Source organism: Anser anser, assembly GCF_964211835.1.
Source record: "Anser anser genome assembly, chromosome: 5".
NCBI classification, from domain to species: Eukaryota; Metazoa; Chordata; class Aves; order Anseriformes; family Anatidae; genus Anser; species Anser anser.
In genome coordinates this window covers 23,979,274-24,004,032 of record NC_139725.1, presented here as the reverse complement: position 1 = coordinate 24,004,032, position 24,759 = coordinate 23,979,274, and the positions used below count along the sequence as shown (strand labels likewise).

The window sequence follows — 24,759 nt, the reverse complement described above, 5'->3', positions numbered from 1 at the left end:
CCTTCCTTCCTTTCTTACTTTTTCAATAAATGAAAGAAATAGGAAGTACAATTCAGTAGGTAGGATTTGGGCCTAATTTATATAGTAATACTTTACTATCATAATAATAGTTGATGAACATTGAAGAAAAACAATTATTCTTAGTAAGTTGTAAACATATTCAGCCATAAAATGTTTGTAATTTGCTGATATCGTGATTTTGAATAAGCAGTGTCTTAAACTTATGAGTATTTAACTGCAAGGAATAAAAACAGATATTCTAACAAGTTTATTGAAAAGAAAATTGTAGTGCTAATAAAGCTAACAGTTTATAAAAGAAATAATACAGCATAATAGAAACACCAATTATAGCAACATAATTATGTAAATTGTTCTCAACACAATTAACTAAACAGCATAAGACATTGATTGGGTGTCACCCATAAGCAAGAAAGAAATGATCATACAGAGTTTAAAACAGAAAAAAAATAAATAAAAATAAAATGGAACTGTGTTATAAACACCCACCTAGATTTGCTTCCTATAAAGGGACATAATTTCCGCTGCAGCTTACTCAGCATCCCCTTTCCCAACTGGTATTCCTTTGGGTTCACACTGACAAGGCTTAAATGAATGTGTATACACTAAAATCAAAAAGATCTCAAATCCAGCTTATTTTATATGTCTTAGATGACGTCTTTTGGATTTACTGTATTTAATTAAAATACTTTTTCAATATGCAAAATTTATTCTATATTCCTCCCAAATGGAATTAAGCATCTGACTGAGGCCAACTTCAGTCATTGCCAAATTATTATTTTTTTTGTAATTGATTAATTTACTCACAGAAACATGTTCTCCTGCTTTCTAAGGCAGGAAGAGGAAAGTTTTGAAGTAAAAGTAACAAACACTTTATCATCAAAGGAAGCATAAACTTTGTCTTATCATGCTCCTGAGCTACAATGAAAATTCTAATAGCATGTGCTTTGAAATGCCACAAAGCATAAAGATTTTAGACCTTGCTTCCTGTTTTCTTATATTCCTATATATTATATCTGACATTTTCTTTAATATACATACATGCATTTATTCAGGCTTCCTACCCATAGGGAATTATCCACATCCCTTGAGAGTGGATTGAGTATTATTCCCTAGCTCTAGGAAGCTGAAGGAGTTCTACTTGGTAAACCACAGTAGAACATTTAAAATGTAAACATTTAAATTTAAACATTTTTGTGAACTGTCAAAGAACCTGGTTTACCGCTGAAAAAAAAAATGTGTGATCTGTTGAATCCCACAAACTCAGGCTGAATGGGGGAAAAAAGGCAGGTGGCAATGAGGGGTTCACCTGCACAAAGAGGCATTTTTTGGGGGAAAAAATCTCAGACTTACCTCAGGATTGAATGGTAAATGAATTTGGACTTTTATATTAAGGCAAAGTTGGAAGATAACTTCTGCTTAGAGTAAGGAACTGAACAGCCTAATTCAATTCCTGTGGTAACACTCATAAGAATTGATTGCATTCTATATTAACTTGATAATTTGATTTCTGAATTAATTTGTTGGCCTGTGATTTAATTCAGTCCCACTTTTGAGCTTGATTTTCTAATTATAATATCTAATTTCTTGGACTAATATTTGATAGTGATTTAGACTTAAAGTGACTGGCTTGCTTTTTTATTTGTTTCTTTTATAGTTTTTCATAAAACTTGTAAAGATATATAAAAACAGATTATACAGGAAACTACCAACTCATACTGGCAGTCTTGAAGTTAGTTAAGTACATCCTTTTATCTAACCAAGTAGTTGATTTTCTTTCTCAAACTCAGAAACTGATTCCCAGGCAGAAAGACAAGAGTGAAAGGAGTGCTATAGTTTGGCCAAGTTATCCATGACTCTAGGCTATATGTTTCCCTATATATATTATATGATATCTCTTATAATTCCTGTGTAGACTTTGATGTAAGAATACCCCATGAACAACCAAAGGTAAAGATGGTGGTCATAAATGATTTAAAAAACAGTAACTTTAAAAACCTTGTAACTGAGTTCTCATGAACAGGAAAAAAAAAAATCTTTTATAAGTTGTAAGCACAATAGCATTATGACATAGTAGAAGCAAATTTTAAAGTAGTTAATATTTTTTAGCTACTTGCCTGTTGCAACTTGCAAGAAAATAACGTAAAAACGAGAAACAAAAATCACAAAATTTCATCTCTGCTCTGTAAACATACTTTATTCTTAAATAACATATATGTACACCTTCAGATTTTCCCAATTTTTATTTATTTATCTATTTATGGAATCTTCTATGACAATACGACATGTCAGAGCTAAAGATGTAGTTAAAAGCTTCACACTTGAATTGTCAATTTATTCTTTTGTGTAGAATTGAATACAGGAGTCCACACTTTTATTCAGTGATGTTGAGAAAACTGACACATAAATGAAAAGACTTAGAGTTGAGATTGTGTGTGCATTTGACAAGCTATAATGGAATTGTTTGCAAAGTTTTATTAAAATCCCTGCTTTCATTTATCTTTGTTAGCACAGCTACTGAAATCTATGATATTATATTCCTGTATAAATTAAGCTAACTTTAACAGAATTAGACAAGGAAAGGAACAGAGAGTAGCATATTTTATTCTCAAAGAAAAATATTTTTACAGTAAAATATTTATACATTATTACTTTGATTTTTATATCAATTAGTTTTTAAGAATGTCTAAAACTTGTGAGAAGCTATAATCAAGTTTGTGAAATGAAGTCCTTACTCTCTTTTGTCAGAAGGGGAATTTGAATACACTAGTGAACTTTAATTCAAATGTTTCTTCCTAACCACTGAAAGGGTAGAATACCATTCCTGTAAGTGCTTTGTTCTCTTCTGTGTTCTCTCTCTGTGTGATGCAAGGCAAAAAAGTCCAAGCCACTCTTATTTGTGTGTGCTGAATAAGGGACTAAGTTTGTACAAGCATTAATTCTGAGTCTACCAAAATATTTAACTTATGCATAAAAATAAACATTCAATAGGCCTCCAAATTCAATTGAATTCAAATGCTTCTATCCCCAGGTCCTCACCAAAAAGACTAACTGGAAAAGAAAGACATATTCAAATATATTTTCTCATCATTCTACACATATTTAGACTATGATATCAGTTAGACTATAGTTAGACTATATATCTTCAGGACAGATGTGCTCCCAAATCCAATTGAAAAACAATGAAAATTCACCTGTTAAGGGAATTCAGATTCAATTTTTTATTTCTACATTTCATACTTTTAGTATGTAACATTCATAAAATTAGTGAAAATATCTAAGAAGTTGTTTTAGTCAAGAAACTACAGTTTCAATGGTATATTCAAAAAAATTATGTTATTGCAAGTTAAGTTACCATCCTGGGGAAAGGTAAATATGAAAATAACAGCACTATCTGGACTTCCCACATATAAAGTGAAGAGAAAAAAATGCAATGAATATTTTATATTGGCTTGCATGAGCCTCCAAAAATTCCTGTGACATTGCAGTGTGTGACCAAATTAAAAAATATTGGAAAACAGAAAGGGCATATTAATGATGATGCAATTTTTAAGTATAGCAGAAGCAGCTAGAAGGAAACACAAAACAAAGTCTTGGAGAGTTTATGCAAGTTTTCAGAGAAATAGGAAACAAAATATTTCTGCTCATTTAAAGGGTAACTTCAAGAATATTTTTGTACCTGCCTTTCACAATGATGCAAACTAGATGATACAAGAAATCAAAATATGTGAAACATTCTAGGACATATTAAAGTAAACTATTCCATAATTCAGCAGAAGTACTTAATAAAGGTAGAATTTTGTGATAACTGTGAGTAAAGAATACATTACAACCATGAACTGAACATTGTTTTCAAGAGAGAACAGCCTATATCAGCTAGTCTTTTCTAACCCATTACTGCCTGCTGTCTATTACCCTACTCCATCCTTTCCCCAAACCACTGCAATCCTGGAGAAAATAAGTGATGCCTTGATTCTAGAAATTAGTCTAAAATATTTAATTATATAAATTATTTAATTATTGTTAATTGGCTCATTTAAATGTTATTTAATATTTAAATTTTCATTACTTTTCAGAAAATTGAGGTCTGCATGCTTATGTGGAAATCATGCAGAGCTGTAAGATATTCTTCACAAAATATTGGTGTGGATTGCTAGAAAAAAAAAAAGAAAAAGAAAATTCTCAAGATTAAAGTTTTACTTTACTTTTTGATCCGTTTTACTCTGCTAAAGTCAAACCAGATAAAAAATGTCTATGCTTATGGAAAGCAAAATGTATATTGGTATCTTTTTAAGAAAAAAAAAATAATTAAGGATTATTCACAATTTTAACCATGTTGTTTACTAAACACATCTGATAGTTTGGTAATATATAGGAACAAATTATATTTCATTATTTAATTTTAAAAAACATTAAATGCAATCGCTACTAATTTAAGTAAGCAGATCCATTCATGCAAATAAAAAGTATCTGCCAAATCCTAAATCCTATCAACCATTGTGGATATCAGGCTTCATGCTTAATATTTTCCCCTAGGCATTTTCTGTCCAGTCTTGCCTCACAGGGCCATGCTTCATAACAAAAGGTTCTATATAAGTAAAAAAAACCAGCACCCTCAAAAAAGGAGGCTACAGCATTTAAGAGGAAAGATATATGCAGGAGTCCTTTTATTTAAAAGTTCTAAATACAGAGCTGTTCCTCTGAGTTTGGGTGAGATGCTTCCATTGAGTAAGTGAAGAGGAATTTTTTTTTTTATATATTTTTTTTAACTTTTAGAAATATTTTCTGAAATGGTCCTGGACAAATGAAGGGAAAATAAAAATACAGAAGCCTGAAATTAAAGCAAAAATATCAGAAATTTTTTATAAACACAGTTTTACTCTACATTCCTTCAGTCCTGCAGTCTGTGTTGTCTACATTACTGGTAGCACAGAGAACGATTTTCAGAAAGTAAACACGTGTGCTCACCATTTTATCTTACTTTAAACACATCAGAAACAAAAATGCATTTTCCTTTGCTATGTTTTGATTTTCCCTATAGCCACTGCTTAAAGATAAAGGTTGCTATGAAATTACCGCTGAAGAGTCTTCTGGTAACTGTACTAAACATCCCCTGTACATGGAAGCCTAGCCATCTCTCATTCTTTATACAAACCTGCCAGGTGCTGAAATGATTATCATTATTGGAAATCCAGCTACTTTGTAATCAAAAGAGTTTTCTCACAGGCTTTGCAAAAAAAACCAACCAACCAACCAACCAACCAAACAAACAAACAAAAAACCACCAAGATTTCACCTTATAAATTAAGTCAAATATTTAGAATTTTTGACTCTTCCACATGCATTTGGGAACCTGAAAAGTCCCAAATTGTGCATAGCAGGAATTCAGTTCACTTTGTTAGAAATAATTCATCTGTTTACTTATGCAAAATGCCAGATACAACTCAATTTTCTTCTAGGTATTAGATTCTTCTGGTTAGCTACTGCCATTGTATTATGCCCTTCTCTAGAAGACATTTACTAGTGATTAACTTAAGTATTTTAGTATCAGCCTGACTTGAGCTTTACATTTTTTACGAGCTTTACATTTTTTATTATAGGCATGCTTTCTATAATACTTATGAGTATGTTCATCAAGAAAGCAGTGCTCCTTTGCAGGGGATCACTCACTGTTATACTCACAAACTAATGCTGAGGAAATGTATAAAAGATTTATCCCTGGTTTGATACATTCAGTTTGGAGTCTGGAGAAACAAAATTTCTCTTGCTGTGAGAAGAGACTAGGGTAATTTAAACACTGTATGTGATTTGAAATGCCTTACTGTGCTGGTTGTCCACTCAGTTTACATGAACTATGAGTGATTATGCTGCTGTGGGTGCATTTCATACATTAATAGATGATGCAGAAGGAGGAAAAAAATGCTTCAAGCTTCTTTAATACGATAGACCTGACTCTTAATTTAGTATACTTTCCCATGCCATTGTGCCTCCACTTACTACTCTACTCTAGTCTACTCTATCTCAGACTGCAGCAAAGAATACACTTTCTAACTAGTCCTTCCACTCAAAGCTTGTTCACATTTATAAGCAAGTATGAAAATTATTTAAAATGATTATCAGGTTTCTGTAACTGTTCATATCAAATGACCCCTATCACATACCAGACCCTTATTTTCACTTCAAATACCTCTATTCAAAAAATGCTATGTTATATAGTGTACACTGGGAAGTTTTAGAAAAGATAGTTTCAATGCCATCAAAATTATGCTTATAGAGATGATATCTGAGTGTCATCTAGCCCATGTGTCATTGTTAAAGATATATTCATGCTTAAACTGTCTCCAGATGTCTATTATTATGCAGCAAAGCTTAAATCCAACTCAGAAATAGTGGAATGGATTTTTTTTTTCTACTTGCTTCAGCAGGAATAGGATTTTCACTCATTATATTTTTCATAAATCCAAGCAGAGTATTCAAAGGCTGTGTTATGGCACAATAATTCTTATTGCTTAAAGATCAACTAGTAATTTTCTTGCTAGTCTATATATAATTTTATTAAAAGTTGCTTTTAAGTGGAATATTTGTTAATGAATTAAATATAGGTTGTAATAGGTTTTGCATTAAAATTTCAATTAATTTTTTTTTATGAAGAGTGACTGTGTAACAGTTGGTGTCACTGATAACAAACCAAAAAGTTACTTTGAGCAAAATGATCCTGGTTTTCGTCTAAAATAGATTTCTTGTCCAGCATGTTTCTGAAGTTATTATCCTCTGAGATATTTAAAATATAGGCTGCTAAATTTATGATTCATTATTCAACAAACTGTTACTTAAACCTTAGACTTCCACATTACCAAAAGCAATATGTAATCTCTTTTCTTTTTTTACAGGATTTTAGCTAACTAATGGAATTACATCATAATACCACCCCCAACCTTGGCAATGTAGTGAGGAATCTAGTCTGACTTAGGAGAGATTTAGCCTTTAAAACCTGTGACTTCCTATCATCTTGTTTTCATTGGTATTAGGCAAAAGGTGTTCCTCAGTGAAACTAATTGAAGAAGTTGAGAATTGAACTTTCATCAGTATTTTGTTTCAGTTTACATTCTCTGGTACAAGCCATTGTGGTAGAGATACCACTTTCCAAAATTTTTAACTACATCTTCTTCACCTTTATTAATACTGTCAACTTAATTTTACAATGGGGTGCACAAAAGTATGAAAGTTGAAAATAATTTTGCAAAAAAAAATTGACAATTTGTACAGATGTCTGGAACATTAAAATTTCAATAAAAAATTGAGGAACATATTTATTGGAAAAAAAAAAAAAAACTTTTTTAGATATCCTTTTGGGATTCCTTATACTTGAAGGTCTTCTTAACCCAAACAAAGCCATCAGACATTTTTTTTTGGTGGGATGATATATTCCTCTAACAGAAAAGGCCAGTTTTGGAAATGAGGAATCCCGTGAGAAATTTTAGGAGGTTAGAGATTTTTGACAGGACTAACACATGAACAAATTCAATATAGCAGAGTATCTGATTGGCACATAAAGTTCAGGGAGATCTTTGGCAATATTATATCCTTCTTACAACATCTTCATTTATAGCTTTTCTTGGCTTTCTCCAAAAATAGCTTGAGTCATGTATGAACCTGCTATATAAATGAAATGTACCAAAATTCCAAAGGAAAACTGCACAAATCAGGCATATTTTCAAATGCAGATATCTGTGATATCAAACAGGTATCTTGAAGGACACTGGGCAAGAAAGTTTACATACCTTTGTCTGCAAAATTTTTAGCCAAAATTTAGGGCCAAGATGCTTTACAATTTCATGTACTTTTCTTAGTCTTTGGCAAGTTGTTTCTCTGTATACTGTCTGATAGTTATGTGCCTATTCTGAGACAGCACAGGTGTTGCTGTCACTGAAGTTGGGTTGCCCTTCTGCAACATGGTGACCACATGTATTATTATGACGATTATGAAGGGAAAACCACTATAAACGCTGAATAAGCTCATACAGAAACAGGCAAATAGCTTTATAAATTAGCATAGCAGAAAAAAAATGACAGTAGAAAAATGCAAGGTTGGTCACTTGGGACATAGAAAGACAAAAGTCTCCTAACTGTTCAGAAATGAGGTCAATAATTTAGAAAGAAAAAACTCATGGCAGCCTTTTTCTCAAGTTGAACTGAATTCCAGTTATCAGCTTGAATTGGTATCTTAGGAGAATGAACTAACAAGATGAGGTCAAAGCAAAAATAATTCTTATTTCCTGGAGAAAATAAAAAGTAGCATTTCATTAAGATTAAAGTCCCTCTTGTGAAAGCCACAGAATATAATGAAATATTTTGGATTTTATATTTAATTCTTCTAAATTGCAAAAGCTTGGCAAGGCTTCAGTGGTGAATTAGGGTATTTTTTTTGAAGGAACAGAGTGCAACTAACTGACCACATGAAATATTGTCCTAAAGGTATATTTTGGTTTTTTCCACTTGAAATTCAAGATTTGCTCCAGAGATATTTTCATTGGTAAAAATGGCATTCAGGGGTTCGAATCTGTATTGTCTTTTAAATGATATTTAAACAGCTCACAGGCCTTTTTTGAAGAACCCAGGCAGTGGTAATTATAATTCCACAGTAACTTCAATATATACTGTTTACTGTTAGTTAAGATATTTTAAAGATTGAAAAAAAAAATATTTAAAAGCTTGAGAAATAAATATATATATATATGTGTGTGTGTGTTCAAAGGTAGATCATTCCTACTCTTGTGAGGGGAATGTGAAGAAAAGTTAACCTAGTTATACTTTTGTCCTGGTTCCAGTTAGGACAGAGTTAATTTTCCCTCATAGTAGCTGGAAGGGTGCTATGTTTTGGATTAGGATGAGAAGAGCGCTGATAACATGCTGATGTTTTAATTGTTGCAGAGCAGTGTTTACACCAGGCCAAGGACTTTTCAGCTTCTCGCTCTGTCCTGCCAGCGAGCAGGCTGGGGGTGCAGCAGGAGCTGGGAGGGGACAGACCCAGGACAGCTGACCCAAACTGGCCAAAGGGGTATTCCATACCATCTGACGTCATGCTAAACAATATATAGGGGTGGCTGGTCGGGGTGGGGGGCCGGCTGCTCGGGGATAGGCTGGGCATCGGTCAGCGGGTGGTGAGCAATTGCATTGTGCATCACTTGTTTTCTTACACATTATTAATACTATTATCATTATCACTATTATTATTATTGTTATTATTATATTCCTGTCTTAATAAACTGTCTTTATCTCAACTCATAGGCTTCACTTTCCCGTTTCTCTCCCCCATCCCAGAGAGGGAGGGGGGAGGGTGAGCGAACGGCTGTGTGGTGTTTAGCTGCCAGCCGGGTTAAACCACAACGACTTTTCTTACAAATTAACAGTGAAGAGATGAGAATATTAAAAAATGCACTTAATTTTCAAGCTTGTTTTTATTTCCATTTTTCCCCTGTTGTCTACATTGTGTCATATTCATGGTAATGGCACTTAAAACTAAAAATAAACATGGGCTATTTTCTACAACTTTTATTCCACAGTAACAAAGTATCATGCATGTCCCCTCTGATTAATTTGGGATTTTGAGTATGAACATAAAAGTTTTCAAGCCTTAGGGTACTGAATATTGGCAATATTTCCATTTAAAGATATTTTTTTCTTCCTGAATCTGCCTTAACTGACTAGATCATTGGCTGTGAAAGAACTGCATATTACACAAGTCTAAATGGTAAAGACAGAGAGAGTTTATGATCTGAAAATGTGGAAACCAGGGGAGAAGGTTCATTATTAAAACAGTATTGTACACATATTTGACAAAGGAATAACAAAATGAAATCTAAGCCACTCAAACTGTTTTGAAAAACTCAAAAGCCCTTTTATGAAATGTTTATTTCCAAATATTTTTGCATAACACCCTTACTTATCATCTCTTGTGAAGTTTCAGCTGTGACCTCATTTACTTTGTTAGAGATCAAAAATTATTGTACATGAATGCATTCAGGTGCAAAAGTGTTGCAAAATCTAATAAGGGCCAAAATGCATGTAGAAATGGATGTAATTCAGCTTGCCATAAGCAAACTTTCCTTTTATACCTTTAAGACCATCTTCTCTGTTTTACCCTTTTCTCCATAACTTAGATTAGTTGTTCTGTTCTGACCCTATAGTAAAAATAATGAACAATTGGAGTTTAGTTTGTGTTAGTGTGAGAAGTTTTCAATCTGCCATGGGGTAAATTCTGCAAAGTGTCAAGGGCATTACTAAAGGCAGAGAATAGACTCATTTTATGTTCCAGTTCCATGAAAAAAAAAAAAATCAAAGTTGTTCAGTAGTGAATAACTTTTCTACCCAAATATCCTATTAATTAAAGAACTGTACTCTTCTCTTTTCCTCAAGGACCCCAAACCTCATAAATTTTGGTTCTCTGGGAAAATTAAAGTGTGTTCAAAGTGATCTCAAATTCATTTTTCCCTAATCGGTTAGCTCATTAAGCAACTTGAACCACCTTATGTAACAGCTTTTATGTTAAATAAATTATAGTAAGGAATCAATAGTAAAGCTAGCCTGATCAGGGAGATGATCAAAGCTTTATATACAGATTATTGGCTGAATGTCCTTGGAATGTGATCCCTATGAAATTAAAGGCAGATGTTTAACAGTCTATAGAGTGATTTTTATATTGCAAGTACGCAGATACATGCCCAGTCCTGCATGTCTACAGGTTTTCAAACAGATGCAAGTACAGGTCAAAACTTATAAATGCATGTGTTCTTCATACCTTAAGCTAATTAAATTCTATTCCTTGGCATGCTCATATTTTAATGAATACGTTAACAATACCAAAAACAAAACACTACTAAACTGTCTTTCTAAAAATAACTAGTTTTTTGATGTTAAAGAAACTGTCATGTTGTCTTTCCTTCACCATTTGCAATAATATATGTTTAGATAATATTCAGTAAAGTTTCTAATTTTCCAGTAATACAAAATGTAGGGTTCCTTTTCAGGAAATTTAATGATGTTAGGATTGTTATCTAACACTAAATGGATGTTATAAATGTGCAGATTCATCACTTCCTGTGTGCATGAAGGGGAAGAAAATAGGGAAAAAAATAATTAATTTAAAGTTCTTTTGAGAAAAAAATCATACAGGACAAGAACAGCCTTTGATTAAAGATTTGCTCTAGAATGCAACTTTGTAAAACAAGAGTGTGCGGCTCAGCTTTTATTTTAGTAATTTGCAGGGAATATCTGCTTTGTGTACAAGTGGAAGGACTATTTATTCTAATAGCCAGGTCAGGTCAATGTACGACCTAAAAGACAAGAAAGTTTGATATGGTTTGGTTTGGTTTGGTTTAGTTTTACTTTTGTTGTGTTTTGGTTTGTTTTTAATCCTTACTCAGGTATATTCATTAATAAAGTTTCTGTAACTGCAATTTGGCTTCTAAATTTGTGAATGACATGGGAGGCAGAATAGAATAAGCCATTCTTTTATTTTACAGACTTCTTTAAAGGTAATAAATCTATTGCAAGCTTTCTTGCTAAATGCATCAGATAGATTCTGAATGCCATGGAGTGTTTCCTCAGAAAGGACCTGATCCTATCAGGTTTCAAGAAACATTAAGCCTCACAAATCCCAGACTTAGTCACCCTTGCTTCCTTGGACCACTTGATATTACTCCTTTCTGTTCTCAAAATGAGAAAATAGCTCATGGGAATTGTTTCTTTGCTGTACCCAAGTAATCAAGCTTCAGAAACAAATGAAAACAACAGAACTAGTGGAAACAGAACGGCTCACTTTCCTGTAAGTTTGTATTTTATTGCTCTTTCACAGCAAACCCTTGTCTCATCACCTGCTATTTTCAATCATCTAGTGGGAAAGGGCACTTCCCATTCAGACCCTCCAGAGTGAACAGGGATTGGAGAATAACTGCTAGTTTGCTTTCTTACTGCTGGAAATGCTCGTTCACTGTTAGTGATAGTTACAGTGAAAGAGTTATTTTCATACTCAGTCCAATTGCTTTCTATTTTTGGCTGATTCAGACCCATTTTCTAAGATCAGAATGCTTAATCATTCTGTCATGTATTTAGTGGTTTACACATTGGCAGTTTAACTTTAGAATCAGAAGATTAAATAATGCACTCAACTGAGCGCTGTGGCTAGCCACCTTGATTTTGTCTTGCACTTTCTGCGTTTCTTTGAGTTGTTAGTACACTATTTAGTTACTGAGAAGTGCAAGTTATGTTTATAGATCTCAGCCGCTCAGGGCCTCTTTCTGAAGACCGTTCATATATATAAAATACCTTTGCTCCATGCATGATGCCAGGAAAAAAAACCAAGATTTTCAAATACTATGATAAAGGTGATCCTTTTTAATAGATGTGAAAACAATTTTTCCAAGTGACTAATCTAGGATGTCCAGATCAGTCTTATTTCGACTTTTAAATTATTATCTATACCATAATAATAGTCAGCCCTGAGGCTGATCTGCAATCTTAATTAAACTGTTGTGAAGTCAGTTCTCAGTAATGAATTAATTATTTGTGGTAGTGTTCCTAAACTTCAGAGAAAGATACCTACTCCACAGCTGGAGTGGACTCAACAGGTGTATGTGGATGGTTACTATGGCTGAGCTGACAACTAAAAATTTTTTTATCCCACATATATGTAGTCAGGTCTAGTTGCTGGTGCTCCTCCATGTCAGTCATGACAAACTTATTTTATCCTGTTTCTAAACTGAATTTACAGAGTGAGTCTATTTCTCTACTTAAGACAGCAGGTGTTAATGGTTCTTTTAAAAGCTCTAGACAATACACACAAGATTCACATTGGAACTAAACCTGTTTTTTGACCTTCTGCATACCTTTAAATAGTGTGCAGGTATGCTGTTATAGTTGGAGACTTTAAAAAATATTTCTTAGAGTTTTATTTCACTGAGTGTAACTGGATAATAGCAGGGAAGAAATTTCTAAATTCTGACTGTACTAAGGTCTGAATACCAGTTTTCAGATCAACATTTGTAGAAAGAGAGAAATGATCACCAAATACGAAACTGTTTTCTCCTCCAAATACATCAGGAAAAAAAAAAAAAAAAAATTAGTTGCTGCTAATTAGAAATGTCAGTCATAGGAATATTTCCAAAATGCTGCCACCAGCATAACATGTTATGTATTACCACATCTCTTTCCATGTTTGTAGCTTCTTCTACCAGTTACCCTGACTCAAAAATAGTTGCACAACAAGGGTTTACATAGTTTCATAAGAGAAATAGAACACCAAAAAAGTTGTAATTCTTTCTGTCCTGATCTGAATTGGATTAACTTCCCCCTGGACAGATGGCAAAACTAAATCTTGTCAAGCTGTGAGATACAAGCTTCCTTTACAGTGCAGTCTCATGAAGAGTTTTATCTATACATCACCAACAAGAAGTATCTCTGTGTCGCTGTATTTAGCCTAAGGTAGACTAGGCTCATGAGAGACTCACTACATGAATACGTTGTCCTAGAACAGGGTGGGCCAGGATATCTCTTTCACCCAGACTGTTTTGTTTAGGATGGCCACACTGATCTACGCTGAAAACTACTTGTCCAGTCTTCATTTTACTGTTCCACGTTTCTTCACCTCCCATATTTTATGAAGCAAAATATCATTCTATTTCAAGCCTTTCACCATGTAATTATCTCTTTTTTTCTCATGTTGTAGAACTGGAACAGGAGATGCTTCTTCATCCACGTTGTTTTGATCCTTCATTATTTTACATATATTCAAAAAAAAAAAAAGACAAAAAAACATTCTTTTCATTTATTATTCTTCCATGCCTTTGAGCATTCTTGTTTTCTCTGAATTCTCTGTATTTCTCCCTTTATTTGTTACAAAGATTAGCAAATTGTTACAAAGATTAGCAAATTAATTTGACATTTAACAAATTATTTATCCTTATTTTCAACCTCTATATTCTCAACTGAAAACTTTCTTTCCTCCTTTTTATTATTACACTGAGAATATCATTTTTCTGAAACTGCATAACTGATTTATTAATCATTTATATTTTGATATTTGTCATTATAGTTCTCATAAAATTGCAGTCAAACAGAGGAAGAGCAGATCTCCTGTATGAATAGATCAAATACATCCTATGAATAATATTACAGCCAAATTGTAACTTTCAGTGGGACAGACTACTCAAAGATGGACACATTTTTGAAAAAAAAAGATTCTGTGACTTAAGTCCTTTAAAAGTTTATCAATATTCAGATTTTTAAATTCTTAGATTATAGAAAGGCATGGATCTCAGTCATTTATTACAATATATTTAATAGTTGTAGAAATCCAGGGTGAAAGACTCTGAACTTAACATTCATAAGGTACAAATTTTCTATATTAGATGCTTATGTTAGACTTAATTCTTGTTGAAGACTGAGGGCAGCATATGTGTGTGTGTCTATGTCTGTGCATGTATGTGTGCAGGGGATGAAAGAGAGGAGGTAATTTTAAGAGTTACATGGGCATCTAAGCCATTTCCAGGGATTTTAGAAAAAGCCTGACAGGTTTCTAGTGTCTTTCAAATGCAATGTAATACCTAAGTCATTTAAACCTCTCCAGAAATTTTTCCCTTAAATGAATGACCTGTGATAGAAAAATGCAGCTCCTTCTACTAAAACTGAAAATATGGGTTTAGGATTGTAATTTTAAACAGTAATTTAAAAGATGAAATGTTAATAATCAATAATTCAACCTGAGTTAGCCACAAAATAACCTTTCCTACCTCCTTTTGCCTCCTGCTTTTTGTTCATCCAATATTTCTTTATAAAATTGTAAGTCTCTTCAAAAAACAAAATGGAGCAGTAGATGTTCAGAGGTATTATTAATGTGCCTGTCACAGCAGTTTCTTGTCCACTGGGAAATTGTTCATTTATGGTGAACCAGACCTCGACTACAGATGGAGCTTTGCGAGCTAAAAATATTTCCCTTCTCAATAATAAAGAAAGGACTTTGAAATAATATGTTAAAAACGTCATTGAGGGCACTGTAGATGACTAATGAGTGACTTGAAAAGAATGAGTGCAATGTTTTTAGCCTTATAAGATTATTTACTGACTGGATTTTTACCATATCTATTTTTGATTGACCTTTTCTGAAATATAAGAATTACTCTGTGTCTGTCACCATATTTATGAGGTTTTTGTTCTAGTGATTAATGGTTAAAGAAAACAGACATACCACTAAAGATTTGGTCTCCTTTCTTATTATTTTTTAAAAGGGATATAAGTACTACCAATACTACATCTATGCTAATGCCAGTCTGCAGACTCTTGCAGGTTTTAGTCTTGCTTGTTTTATCACAAAATTCATATCTGTTAATTTGTTTTTAAACAGAAAAGCCAATAACTTGAATGAAGAAAGTCTCATATGCTTAAAAAATCCATTTTATCATTAAGTTGGTTAAAATTCTAGGCTAATTTTACTCAGATCAGAGTCCAGTTTATTTAGCGAAACAATTCATAATAAGTCCTTCATAAGAAAGAAAGAAAGAAGTTAAAACAGTTAGAAATGACATGAACATTTGAGAGGAAAACCAAAACAAACAAGTATTTTTTTCCTCCCTTGATAGAAGCACGGATAGGAATTTTAACTTTTATTACAATTTCCTGGGAATAAAGCATATTTGATCACTTAGCAGCACTCAAAGTTTTTATATTTAAATGAAAGTAGAGAACACTGAGCAGGAGCTGATATGATTATGCCTGTAGTGATGAGTCACAACTAACGACACAGTTTAATACTCATGAAGCAAAGCACATGATGTAAGTGAGAAAGATGCAAGTGGCAAGACTAAAAAGTCAGTGGAGGAGAATATGCATCTATATACCTGTGAGGTTTAGGTAAAAAAAAATAATGTTTTTCTAGAAGAAAATGTTTCAGATAACTTTTTGGACAAATCTGCTTACTGTGTAAGAAATTCCAGGAGGAACCTCTGCCAATGTGTAAACTGTGACAGAAACTTTCATATCTAACATTTAGAAGAAAATCATAGAAAAAAAAATCAGTTACATTTTACAAAGAGTGAGATGATAAAAAGACAGAATCATAGATTCATGGATTGTGTTGGAAGGGTTTAAGACGACCTTAAAGACCATCCAGTTCTGAATCCCCTGCCATAGGCAGGGACAACTCCCACTAGACCAGGTTGTTAAAGCCCCATCCAACCTGGACTTGAACACTTCCAGGAGTGGGACAGCCACTTTGCTGAGCAACCTGCTCCAGTGCTCAACCACCCACACAGTAAATAATTTCTTCCTTATGCTTAATCTAAAACTGCCCTCTTTCCGTGTAAAGCCACTGGTGGATGACTTCAGTTGCTCATTTAGAAACAAATTCCATACTGTTTTCAGTGAGTTTATCCAACCTTTAATGTAGAATTCACCTTATTGAATTCTTTTCTACCTTTCTTTTTCTGTTTAGTGTTTTTCACACTTTTGTGAGTACTGATTTTGTGATTCCAGAAACTGTGATTTTATAACTGACATTTTTCTCAATTAGACTGTATTAAGATGCCTCTTGTTGAATTGTTCTTTTAATGAAAGTACTCAAAACATTCCATGACAGTAAGATGTCAAAGTCCATCTCTAGCAGTGAATTTATGCCCGACTGGATAACTCTTATGCTGTTCCCCTAATGTTAAAATGTCTTCTGACTTCCTTCATTAACGTTAAATTCTATTAAATGCTCTCCTTTCCATCATAATTCATAGACATTTTAAGTTTGTATGACAGGGTTCAAAGACAAATAATCAAGTTATTTACTCTTTGCCCAGAGAGGTTGTAGAACCTCCCTCCACTCTGTCAGCCTGTTTCCATTATGAGTGTTTCATTTGTCTTCCTTTTAAGGGACATCTACAAAGCTACCTAACTATCATAACCACTGTTATACCTCAAAACACTCAAAATATAATTCCTAAAATAGACAACTCCTTCCCCTCTTTGCAGCAGTGCTGGGCTGCATAAGTCTGCTCAGCTACTCAGTCTAGGTGCCTGGATGCCACCGCAAGCCTTGTGTGAGACCAGGCTCTGTTGCTTGTGCAGCAAGAGGAATCTGAGTCCTGGTGTCCCAAATGCTAACCTGTCCTGTGAGGTGAATGATTCTCAAAGATAGACCTTCCTTTATTGCATAAAAGAATATCAGTGTGTGAAAGAGGAAGAAAAAGACTATATTTTACTCTCATGACACTTGTCAGGGGTATGCAACAGAGACAATTCAGGGAGATTCTAGTCACAGTGTACTTGGGATACATATGGAAAAGTGATACAATTTTCAGCAGTCACTGGGAAGAAGACTTACTTCAGGATGCCCCAAGACACCTGGGATTTGCATATGCACAGCAAAATGGAATTCAAGATTTGGCTCTAAATCTCTTCCATGTGGCAAGTAAATATTTTTCCTTGTGAGTAGGTGCAGTTGCAGTTAGCTCTTATTTTTCATGGATGGAGGGAGACAAAGTGAAAATGTCTCAGTGTAAGAAAATTCAAACCCTAAAAGTAGGTTTTGTGGCAGGCAAGAGGCACCTACCCCTGCTTAGAACAGAAGTTTAGGAGCATAAATTGTACTCTTTTTTTCCATTTCATACCCGGAACATCTGTGACTCTTTTCACAGCCTCTTAGTTCTTATTCTGAGATCTCCTCTTGTGTGAGAAGTTTGGTTTGCCAGATGTCCCCTTAAATCTGGATATTCAGTGCTGATTTTACCCCACTGTACTACTCTTTTTTTTTTTTTTTTCAGGAAATAGCCCAAGGAAATATAGATTAACACAGTCTGAGGTACTGTCAGAAAAAAACACAACTGTTCATCTATGCTCCTCTAGTACTCAGTAAATACAATGTAATTAAACATAGCTAGGTTAGAAAATAAAGAGTAAGGACTGTTCTGCATTTTATTTTGCCCAAATGTCCAAGTCCCCCCCTTGGGAACTGTTATCATGGCTCAGCTGGTACACAGTAATTAAACTGTAAGAGTTTTATTGTATGCAAATCCTTAAAGTGCTTTCCAAATCTCTTAGAAAGATCCTTGAAGAATGGTTTGTGTCAATACCTCTATACTAATTTCCTGCCTTCTCAATAATTCCACAATTAGAACCCGTTTTCTTCCTCAGTTCAGTGCTGGTCTTATCACTCGCATTCTCCTTCACAGCTACAATATGTGATCCAGATTCTCCATCTATTGTGAAACATGTCAGAGTACATGCCTGTCTGATTAACAATATCAGACTTTTGTCTTATCTTCCTACAATTGAACATACTTGATTTTGAGGATGTAAGGGAATTCAGTTAGAGATGTCCTGTATAACCCTGTGAAGATTAATGTACACTTCTGAATCTCTGACTACTGGAGTTCCCAGTGGATGACAGGATGAGAAAAGTAGGATATTTTGACATGACATTATGTCCTAGTTTCACACTCCATGGTACAAAGCAGTCATTCAGCTCTGAGAGAAGTTACTTGCAGGGATGATGAATACAGAATATCAGAAAGCTAAAAAATAATAATAATAATAATAATAAAAAAATATAATGAAGCATTCCCAACCTCTTACTAAGAAGTGCTATAGCTTGTCAATTACATTATTTAGCCTCATGACTCTGTGTGATTCTGTGTGATGGAGACTAGCACCTTGCATATATTTGCTACCCTGCATGATTTGGAATGCCAAGTGTTTAAAGTAGTTCTCACCTCCACCTAGTATGTAGACATCCTCTAGGCAGTTGTATCTAGACCTCCTTCTTAATGTAGTTGTGCAATATGTCTGTGCTGTAATTCCTGACATGCTTCATGATCACACATGGAGCTGGATTTAAAAATAGTAAATACAATGCTTACTTGTGTTATTTCTCTCAGATAACAGACTGTCTCCTTCACAATGTTCTGCTCCATGTTTTCCTGGGCTTAAAGACTTTCAGAGTGGCTCTACTTCACTGCTGTTCTTTATTGTCATAGTTTGTTTAACATCTTGGTTTGAGGTTCTCTCATTTCCATACCTAGAGCAGGTAGGAGAGGTTCCTTCTCAAAGTTGCTTTAATGATAAAAGGAATATATTTATAACAAATGAGGGGCATCTTCAGAAGGCAACAGAAATTCCAAAAATAATGACCTGTTGTGCAAACTGTGTCAGATTTTGGATCCACTCCTCTCAGCTTTCACCGTTATATATTGGGGTGAGGATGTATTACATTATGTTTAAGTGGAATTTCAGTATTATAGAATAAACAACATTTTTGGTGATAATAAAACTTTTTTGAGAATATTAGAGAGGAGAGGATGAGATGAATGAAGAGGATTATATTTCCACAAAAGCCCTAAAAATACAATTTTTATGTGGTAGCACACTGGGGAGAAAAAAAAAAAAAAAAAAAAAAGCCTTGGTTACAGAACAGAGAGCTCTGGAGTCTTTATCACACTACCAATACTGAGCTGTCAGAAAGCTGCTCTATATTTTTTCTTTCTTTATTTATTTTTTCTTTCTGTAACACTTTTTAGCCTCCTGCAAAAAGGGATTAAAAGGAAGCAGCTCTGGCTAGCCTTAGAAAGGTTATTTAGTTTGCGTATTGTGGAAATGTCTTCCCCAGTTAGTTACTGCCGTTTTATAACACTGCAGCATATGGGATCAAAGACTAGAACTGCCACCTCCTGTTTACAGTGGGCTGGAGCAGTCACAGAAGTGTCACAGCTGCTTTCTGCCTCAGTATGACTGGGAATAGGACTGATAATGGTAGGTTGCTACCAACAGGTTATTTATTTATTTATTTGCTTGTTAGTTTGTTTGTTTCCTCTGCAATGTCAATGCATGTACTGCTAAAATTTCGTATTCAGAAGGGAAAGTACATCTTTGCATAATTTCAAATACTTTTGACTACACCTGAAATACCACTCACAAATATACATGCAATTCTATTGTTTCAGAGAGAATTTCAAAAGCTAAATCACAGTGAAACAGGAAATAAAAATTAAAAATAAACATTTATGTGTATTCTAGGTTTGCAATGTATGTTATGATGAGACAAGAACTGCAGTTAAACTTCACTGACACTATATTCCAGGGCTTGCATTTAGAAAGGGTACTTTTATAACTCTGCCATTATCAAATCTCTGTGAAAACAGTGAGCAGTCTTCATTTTGCAGTGACAATATGGTGTTTAGTAATATCATCTGGCTGATAATAATAATTTCTTTTAAAGTTGATAATTTCTTTTTAAGGTGAAGTTACAAAGGGTCCAAAGGGTGTAAATCTGGAGCGTTGTTAAGAAAATTGGCATTTGGCAGCCCACATTATAGTTTATGCTTCTTATTTCTCTTTCCAGCTCTGAGCAATTATTTTTATTATTATATCACCAAATGGAGAAACAGAACAGAGAGACAAGAGAATGTAATTTTCTAGTAAATCAAATGAAAACTTTAAGATTCACTCCACTGACTGTGCCTCTAAATTCAGGTACCACAGCAGGAAGATATGCATGGACCTTTAAAGATGTATTTCCAAAAGGAGAAAGAAACACAGAAAATAAACTTGGGCACTCATCATGTTCTGATAACATGAACTCAGGTGAGAGACCTGTACCTTTCTTCTGTGCCACCTCTGCATATACCCTAAACAATGCTATTCCCAGTCCTGCATGTGCACTATGCAAGAGCTAGGAATTACATCACTGTGTGCAATCAGTGCTTCTAGTTGGCTATCCAGGGGGTGATATCCATCACATGTTAAAAACAAAAGGATAAAGATGAAGCTGCCTACTGCTTTCTTTCTTGCAGTGGCCTTGGAGGTAGGCTAAGACCAGAGAGCAAGATGCACACGGCATGATAACACCAAGGAGTTTTTGACCTACATCACTGTAAAAGGTCCAGATCTTTTGGTGCATGCTTTCTGACTGTCATACTGAAAGGCTGACTTGCATGCTCAGGCATCAGTTTGAGGTCTCTGGGACTATATAAGAACTTATGCTTGGAGACTTTGAAGATTTCTACAGTCTGTACAAGTGCCTTTTATTTCTTTCACGGTCTTCTACATCCAACCAGTACTGCTTATATTTTCAGCTCTGGAAGTTTCTGATTTAGCTATGATGGTGATTGTGCATCTATTTCTGCCCCAGAGCTTGCATATTAGGTGCAAAATAATTAATGTGCTTAAATTTTGATAAGATTCTTTCCTTGGGTCTCACAACACTTTATGAAAAAATAAAGGAATGTGAACTATTAGGTACATTGCATAGTTTGGAACATTAAAAACAATGTATATTATTTTCTATACACTGATAAATACATTTTCTGTAGAAATTTTACCAAATTTTAAATGTATAGGTAGAAGTTTTTCCTTCTTAAAGGTGAGGACCTGATCCACAACAGCAGAGCAACTTGTGCAGTTTTTAGCAATTAAAAATTCCCAAATAATTCATGGTAAGGATAAAATTAACATATAAGCTTAAAAATTATGCTGGATCAAAAGTTATATTTGAACATCCTTTCTTTATATTTTTGTGTAAGAAAATGTACCTTACTTGTGTAAAACATTTCAGACTAAGAAGCACACGTTTTCTTAAATGTTTTTTCTTTGTCTACATTGAGAGATCGGCAAGTAACTCAAATATCTTCAATTTTCTCTCTGAACTTCTCTACAAAAAATTGAGAAAAAATTTTACATTTTAGATCTGTTAATACAATCAAGAAATTATGTCAGTAGAGAAATGCAATCAAGAAATGATGTCAGTAGAGAGTAATTCAAGAAAAAAAAATGGTATTTGACATCTCAGAACATGAATGGGACTCTGAAATGTGTCTCATACTGAAGTCCTAAAACTCTCAGCCCCATTCAGCTGAACTGTCATAACAAAAAGTGATTATAATAACTGCTACCCAGTTATACCTGTATCTTCTAATTAATTACTTTTTCTCACAGACACTGGCACTCACACATTCATGCATTAACATTCAGGCAGTATTTTTTAATCTTCTTCTTCAAACCTTGGTGTCCTTGTCTGTGTTTGCTCAAAATAGAGGCCAAGAGGAGCCATTTACTTCCTCTGTATTTACCAAAAGTTGTTATTAAGTCAAGTGTTCAAAGAACAATTGCTTCAAATCTTGCATCTGGCCTACTTCAAACAATATCCTTGTACCTTTCTAACTACTTCTTCTTGCCTTGTATATTGATTTTAAATATCTCCATCTAGTTCTCCTCTATGTGTAATTCTGTTTAATAGGGTGCTGTGTAGAAAGCAAAACACTGGTAATTACAGGAGCATTCTAGAGTAAATTTTGCTGCCTCAGGTCCCCATTTGGAAAAATTATTTATTTTGGTAGCGACTCATCTTTCATTAAATCTTGAAAGCATTTTGCCATGGAACTGAAAAACCCTAGTTTCTGAGGAAAGCAAGAATGTGTTCTTGCTGTGTAGTAGACTGATGATTACATTGCCATTTCTTTCCTCTTCTCTTCTAGCTGTAACCTGCAAAAAACATATTTAACAATGCTGTCACTGAGGGGAAAGATATCCATGGAAATGTTCATTCTGTTAAAAGCATTATTAAAAAAAAAAAAAGTTTTAATTTTAATATTGTTCCTTAGGCAACACTCAGACATTCAGCATAGATTATCACCTACTAAGAAGGAAAATGTCTGCAAGTGCATGTAAATCTAGTTTGTGTCATTTCTTTATACTCATGGAAAATGACCGGTTAATCTGTCAGGCTGTCTGGTCAGGTGTCCTCTTGTTTATACACCTAACTACTCACCTTCACATCTGACAAAAATAAACAAAAGAGAAAAAACAATTTCTAGCTTGGTTGCTTTCCTTATTCATAAATATGAATAAAGAAGTTAAGCATTTCTTAACTGTTTCACCTGCGATTTGGATTTCATTTTTCCTATCATAGAACAGAATTGTGAGGATGGTGATTCTAAAATCCTTTCCCTTTGTTGATATTTATAAAGCACAGAGGGTGGGGGTTAAGCTCTGACCACTTTCAAAGGATTTTCTCATCAGCCAAGGGCAGGAGCTGAGCTCCAGAGGGACCTTGGGTTCATAGCTGTATTACCAATGAGTAATGCCTTAAAACCGCATCTAGTTCTGCCACATTTCAGATGTTTATGTGGTGCCGGTTTTAGTACCTTGATTAAAACTTAGCAGTTAACATAAAGTAACTCTCTTGTCACTATATATTTTCAACACTTTTGCTATTTTTTTACCACTCCTCTTTATGATCAGAATAATAAATGCACCTCTATAGGCTTTTCCCTGCCATTTTATGCTTCTGACTCCATCAATAAAACCTGCTGCAGCAAGACTAAAGCAATGTCTCAGGCAGTTAAATAAGCTGAATGACCATATTAAATACATATTTTTCAATATTTAAAACTAAAAGATACAAAAAGACAAAACATAAGCAGTTGGCCTTTTTTTTTTCTTTTAATTCAGTAAAAGACATACGAGAAGAATTGTTCATTCCTCCACCTACAGCTAAATGTGGAATAAAGCAACTTGGGCAAATTTACTTTCAACAGAATATAATTATGAATATAATTACACCTAGATTTATTTAAGATTACCCCTATTCATTCCTGGCATTTTCTTAGAGATTTGCAGACCTGCTAGCTTTTCCTCTTCTCTATTTTTTTTTCTTTTTTTCCCATAGTGTAAAGTGATGATCAGGTTCAGTGTCTAATGAGGCAGCCACTCTGAACATGTCGAGACAAAGAAATGGTTTCCGTAGCAACGAGGCCCATGCCAAAGCTCTCAGAACAGTTATTTCCCTGCATTAGGGTTCCTTTCTGTTTAGGAAGCCAGTTAGTTTGAGTATGCAGGCAATGCCTGGCAAGATTCGCAGAGATTATAACTTTTTAATATTCATAATAAAATACATCTAACACTATGCCTTCTGATTAAGCTAAAGAGTGGAGAGCTGACATGTTTTGTCATTTTTATGTCTTGATTTACAGAAGCTTAAAACAGCTACTACAAGATCATTGCATGTGTCTAAGGTTATTAAATATACTACCTGTATCTCTTTAAAACTGAACAGATCTCAACAAAATTTGTTGGAGTTTACTCAATTCTGAGCTATATTCCTGCTGCCCTTAGAATAAGTACTGGCCTAAGCCTTAGTTCTGAAATACAAATGAATTTCAGTACATAGAGGTGTGAGTAAAAATTTTGAATCATATAGAATATAATTTGGGTTTAAATCTGTGTTTAAATTCAGAGAAATATTACTGTAATCAAGTATTGAAATATTAACCAATTTTTGCTATTTTTAGTAAAAGGTAATTAAAGTAAAGCTTATTTTAATTAATTTAAATCTTTGTTTCCTTGGAACAATTTGAAATCTATGAACTTTCTATGAGAAAGACTTGTAGGGTCAGATCAAGAGACAAGCACTTGCACATCCTTACACTATCCAGAGCAGGCTACTACATCATCCATGCTGACCAGTCCCAAGTTTGGTCAGCATCCTGAAGTTGTTCATGCAACTATTCAACTCAGCTGAGACCTGCTCTGGGAAGTGTTTTCAAAGTGCACCTACTCACATATGTTAAAAATATACCTGCAATTTTCATTTTAGGACAGAGATATTAATCTCATGTCCAAGACACTCACTGGGGATGTAAAAAGTGTATATTTAATTGCATGTTCTTCAAGAGAGAATTCAAATCAGCTACCCTCCTTTCTACCTCCCCCCTT

General features: G+C 34.1%; 1 long non-coding RNA gene across 2 annotated transcripts in view; it reads left to right on the top strand.

The window, feature by feature from the left end:
* The first annotated feature begins 8,791 nt into the window (after positions 1-8,791).
* LOC310900467 overlaps positions 8,792-24,759 on the top strand; it is a 43,570-nt gene continuing 27,602 nt past the window's right edge. Inside the window, exons 1-2 of one of the 2 annotated variants that reach the window (XR_014585146.1) lie at positions 8,792-19,800; positions 20,521-20,631. This is a non-coding gene — a long non-coding RNA (uncharacterized lncRNA). The remainder of the gene's footprint in view (positions 19,801-20,520; positions 20,632-24,759) is intronic. The other variant, XR_014585145.1, reaches the window with a different exon arrangement.